Raw genomic sequence first — 5,000 nt, forward strand, 5'->3', positions numbered from 1 at the left:
TCGAGATGAGGTTTGTCTGATCCGGTCTAACTTATAGTCCAGGCGAAGGAGTCGCCTCCCTGGGTCCTGTATTGTGTAGAGTCGCTGGCAGGCAGTTGAACTCATTATCCAAAAGTCGTCAGTTCGAATCCCGGGGTGGATGGGAGCTTAGGTGTAAAACGAGGTTTGGATTGTGTCACCGTTTTAAACCTTCGGACACTTAGTTTCGAGTTGGAATCTCGCAAAAAAGAATCTCACAATTATTGAACAAACATTGTTATGCGTGTTTTAGATGTTCAAATTTAAGTAATAAAAATTTGAATTAAAAATTGAGAAATTCATTCATAACTAACCGCTTTGCTGAAGACATCAAATCTATGAGAAAATTCCTTCTCAAGATATATTTTTGAACCGTTATTTGACCGTTGTTTGAGGGAAAAAAAATTACAACCCTTTAAAATTTTAATGAAAAAAGGTGCTATCTTGTCACACCCGCCATTTGGACGTTTCAAGATCATGCTATGTAAATAAAAACAAACACGTTTTGTTTTGGTCATCGTTATGTTAAATATCCGGAAATTTTATTGAACTTCGTTTGGGACCATCAATAAACCACGTGGAAACTTAAGGGGGGGGGGGGGGATTGGCGGTTGTCCACGATCCATACAATAAATATTTCTTTTGTATGGAAGTTGTCAACGATGAGGGGGTGGGAGCGAATTAAGATTTCCAAAAAAGTGTCCTATGGATAGTCCCTTTGTATTGAGTTATAATTGAAAATTTATATTTTTTGAAACACGTGTGTCAAAATGCCTTGAGAAAAACATCCTTTGGCAAGATGCCGCACTTTCTCGGTGTGTCAAGAAAGCACTCAACTATTTTCATAAAAAGAATATACGGGATTTTTAGGGGTTTGTTGAATATCTCAGGATCGTAATCGAATTTTGGGGATCTGTGACGGTCAAAAGATGAGGCATTGAAAGCTGCACTAAATGGAGTTTTGTTGCGACACACAAGCACGATCACAACGATTTGAGACCATCCTAATATTCCAAATCTAGATTGTCTCGTGGAAGAGTTAACACCCCTTTTTCAAAAACCCTAAAATATACCGAAAAACTTAACTTAACCTCCTTTGAGTACACCGAAAACGTCCCTGTTACACAACCAACCCGAAACCTTCTCGGGGACTAATTTGCTTAGCATATTTCATCGAACTGGCGGCACCCAAGTGATAAGAGATTGAGAACGCCAGCCGGAGGACGGTGGAGAGTTGTTGCACGATCCCTTATAAATCTTCCCCACCAGACCCAGTCGGTCTGTCTGGGCAAACATGGCATTGGCTGATTCCCAGGTGTCGACGGGAAGTAGGGGGAGGTGGGTTGGGTCACAGACAACTGGAGGTGGAATTGGAAGGATTTTCGATAAGATGTCAGAAGTCCTGAATTAGTTCCAGATAAATGCCCCGTAGTTAATATCACCCATCAAAGGTTGCTGCCTGCCAAGATTGTGTACCTTCCGGCTCAAATCTGGTGGTCTGCAAATTCTTGCAAAAGGAAAGGGTCAGCCAAGGTCCAGGAATTCCACCCTGGGGGTGGGTGAATGCGATGATGACAAGATGCCACTTCGACGGTCCGATGATGGACGAAGATAAATGTTTGACCGTAATCTTCTTGAGGTTTCCTTCTCCGACGAGAATGATTGGTTGGTTGGAGGTTATGTTTTGTGTAATCTACAGAAGTTGGCAGGCACCCCGCACTTTATGAGGCTCCGGGTGCCCACAGGAATGTGTCTGCAAAGGTCCAGATAAAGGACGACCTCCTTCCCCCGTGTTGATGGACGGGCACAATTGGGAGGTCTGCTGGTGAGCGGTTTATTACCCTCCCCTCGACTTCAGAGAGAGGTTGTTTAAATCTTGTGTTCAAATGAAGAGGAATCTTCAGCTGTGGCAGCTGCTGTATTTAATCGTGCAAACCATTTTGTTTAGAGTATTTGCTATTATCATGACCTCACAAGAGTCGTTGCGCGAAGAGCCCTAGACGCCTCTTCTTCGTATTGCGGGTCAACATTAATTGAAATCGTGTTGAAGCTCGTCGAAACTTTCCCAGAAGTTGGGATATCTGCGCGTGAATGTTGAATGTGCTATCTGACGAGTAAACAAGCGCGCGGAGCGTCGTAAATAATTCGACGAATCTCTTCTTTATTGGTTTCAATTTCAACGAACAAGTCGTAAAGTAACAGGCGAAATGGCAGTTGGTGTTTATGACACGTGCCAGACGCAGATTTCAATAGAAATCGATTGTTTCGTGGATTCAACTTTGCATGTTTCGGAGCTCATTAAAAATATGTTTTTCTATTTAAAAGTTTTTTGAAAAATTAAAAAAGCAGCTTGAACGTTGAAATTCATTTTTTTAAACACTGCTTCCATGATCTCTACTCATTTCCAACCCAAAAAACATACTCCTCACTTGTTTAATTTAACTAAATTAAAGGCTTGTGCAAAAATACAGTGACAACAGACAAAACATTGCACACATTAGCTCCGTACTCTGTAATTACTTACGAATTGGTCACCAAACATGGATCGCCCCCAATGCATGAGCTCGGCTGCCAGAATATGTCCAACTTGTTGTACATAAGCGGATGATTGTGTTGTTTCAGTAGAGCCCGAGTCGGTGAAGTTGGTGAACTATTTTAAAATCATATTGAACATAATTTTTAAAAATTACAAATTTGCTCAATATGATTCTTTTCTAAGATCAAGAAAAAAGTAATTGGAGATCTGGCAACACTGACAAAAGTTATAAGCAATCAAGTTACATTTACAAAATTTGTTGTTTTCTGATGTTGTCATGAAAAAGACTTTAAGATCCACCTTCATGTGCACCGTTGGATAGTTGTTTTTGATACCATTTCTGAAGAGTCGGAAAATATGCAGATTTGGCAACCCTTTCATGTTAAACTTTTATTGTTTTCTTTTCACATTTTCAAACTTTAGTATTTTACCCCACTCAGAACATACCATACAGACTGGACTGGTTTCACGAATGTGTACCCTGTGGAATGTCCCCCATTCTTTTGTCGAAAATCAAAACACAAAACGTTGTTCATAATTGTGTCAACAGCGGGAACATGGTTGGCATGCTCAATGTTTGATGGGTTTCCTGGTCCACTAGTTGTAATTAAGACTGAGACAATTCGGACACTGTGTTTTCCGTTTTTCAACAATTTAATATTATGGATCAATATCTGAAGGCCGGCAACGAAATTATGGAAAAGAATAATCTGCATCAGTTTTTTTTCTATTGTGACTCAAGAATCTTTGACAAACAAAACAGTAAAGGTCCAAATTACACAAGTTTCATGCAAAGTATGGTCCTCTCATAAGTCTCTCGATAGTCTTGCAGTAAGCCCTTGAAGAAAATATTATGCAAACCCCACCTATCATCGCACTAAAGCCCGTGTACCTTTCGTCGCTATCTTTCCCCTTCTCCAACACCTTCATTTTTGACTAATCTCGGGTACGATCCCTTTCGCACATAAAGCCATCGTCATCGGCATAATAAAGTACCGTGCACACACACTTACGAGAAGCTCATGAACCTCGGAAAAAGTGGTTCTTTTGGGTACCACACGAAATACTTTCCATGCCTTACCATACATACGTTCTGAACTCCTTCTACGGAAGAGGAAGTTCCAACGCACTTTACCGGAGAAGAATGTGCAGTTCTTTGGGGAATCAAAACTCGGAATGTTTTCTGATGCAAAAATACATGAATACAAAAATACAATACTAGAAAAAATACAAAAATACAAAAATAGAAAAATACAAAAATACAAAAATACAAAAATACAAAAATACAAAAATACAAAAATACAAAAATACAAAAATACAAAAATACAAAAATACAAAAATACAAAAATACAAAAATACAAAAATACAAAAATACAAAAATACAAAAATACAAAAATACAAAAATACAAAAATACAAAAATACAAAAATACAAAAATACAAAAATACAAAAATACAAAAATACAAAAATACAAAAATACAAAAATACAAAAATACAAAAATACAAAAATACAAAAATACAAAAATACAAAAATACAAAAATACAAAAATACAAAAATACAAAAATACAAAAATACAAAAATACAAAAATACAAAAATACAAAAATACAAAATACAAAAATACAAAAATACAAAAATACAAAAATACAAAAATACAAAAATACAAAAATACAAAAATACAAAAATACAAAAATACAAAAATACAAAAATACAAAAATACAAAAATACAAAAATACAAAAATACAAAAATACAAAAATACAAAATACAAAAATACAAAAATACAAAAATACAAAAATACAAAAATACAAAAATACAAAAATACAAAAATACAAAAATACAAAAATACAAAAATACAAAAATACAAAAATACAAAAATACAAAAATACAAAAATACAAAAATACAAAAATACAAAAATACAAAAATACAAAAATACAAAAATACAAAAATACAAAAATACAAAAATACAAAAATACAAAAATACAAAAATACAAAAATACAAAAATACAAAAATACAAAAATACAAAAATACAAAAATACAAAAATACAAAATACAAAAATACAAAAATACAAAAATACAAAAATACAAAAATACAAAAATACAAAAATACAAAAATACAAAAATACAAAAATACAAAAATACAAAAATACAAAAATACAAAAATACAAAAATACAAAAATACAAAAATACAAAAATCCAAAAATACAAAAATACAAAAATACAAAAATACAAAAATAAAATAAAAAAAAAATGTTTTTGTCGATTTTGTCGTTTTTGTCGTTTTTGTCCTTTTTTTTCGTCGTTTTCGTCGTTTTTGTCGCTTTCGTCGTTTTCGTCGCTTTAGTCGCTTTCGTCGCTTTCCTCGTTTTCGTCGTTTTCTTCGTTTTTGTCGTTTTCGTCGTTTTCGTCGTTTTCGTCGTTTTCGTTCGTTTTGTTTTTGTTTTTGTT

Source organism: Culex pipiens, chromosome 1, assembly GCF_016801865.2.
Source record: "Culex pipiens pallens isolate TS chromosome 1, TS_CPP_V2, whole genome shotgun sequence".
NCBI classification, from domain to species: Eukaryota; Metazoa; Arthropoda; class Insecta; order Diptera; family Culicidae; genus Culex; species Culex pipiens.